General features: G+C 67.5%; 1 protein-coding gene across 3 annotated transcripts in view; it reads right to left on the bottom strand.

Moving 5' to 3' along the window:
- SLC29A1 (solute carrier family 29 (equilibrative nucleoside transporter), member 1) overlaps positions 1–609 on the bottom strand; it is a 34,825-nt gene extending 34,216 nt beyond the window's left edge. For all 3 annotated transcript variants that reach the window (XM_009331064.1, XM_009331065.1, XM_009331066.1), the window contains exon 1: positions 444–609. The gene's annotated coding sequence lies outside the window, so the exon portion shown is untranslated. The remainder of the gene's footprint in view (positions 1–443) is intronic.
- Positions 610–653: the final 44 nt, after the last annotated feature.

Raw genomic sequence — 653 nt, 5'->3', positions numbered from 1 at the left:
GGGGGTGTGCCTCCGCGGGTGGGGGGGGGGGTGTCATCGCCATGTTCCGAGTTTGCCCAGGCAAGGAGGGCAGGGTGCCGGCAGCCAGCTCCACCACTACTGCTCCCTCCTTTTCACTCCCTCCCCTGCAGCCGGGCCGGTCTCCGAACCCTCCTTGCAGCCACGGGACCAGAAAGCCCCGGGTCCTGGTTGGGGTCCCAGACCTCTGTCCCCCCGGGGTGGGGGAGTGAGGCAGCAGGTGGTGGCTCCAGGAACTCAGCACAGGCTCCTGGCTGCAGGGTGACCTTGCAGCAGGACTGCTGTGCAGCCAAAATGGGGGGCAAATCCTTGCTCAGCAGAGAGTGGGGCTTGGAGCCGGACCTACTCCCTGGTACCCAGGGGAACAAGGCACAGCAGGGACAGCGCTTGCTCTGCTCACCCCCCTGCCTGCACCCTGCCTTTACCTGGAGGGCTCAGCTCTCCTGGTGCCAGATGATGCTGCCTGCAGCCTCCTCGTTGCCTGGTGCCAAGCGGGGTCGGGGTTTCCTGTGGCGGCAGGACCGGGTTGTGGAGGCTCTGCAGCCGGAGCGGGTTTCCGAGCCCTGGTGCTGGCTGGGGCCGGCTGAGCACGGCTCCCACTGGCTCAGCAGGTGGAGGCTGCATGCACAGGCGGA

The sequence above is a fragment of the Pygoscelis adeliae genome, unplaced genomic scaffold (assembly GCF_000699105.1).
Source record: "Pygoscelis adeliae isolate BGI_AS28 unplaced genomic scaffold, ASM69910v1 Scaffold218, whole genome shotgun sequence".
Lineage (NCBI taxonomy): Eukaryota > Metazoa > Chordata > Aves > Sphenisciformes > Spheniscidae > Pygoscelis > Pygoscelis adeliae.
This window is presented reverse-complemented; position numbering and strand designations above follow the sequence as displayed.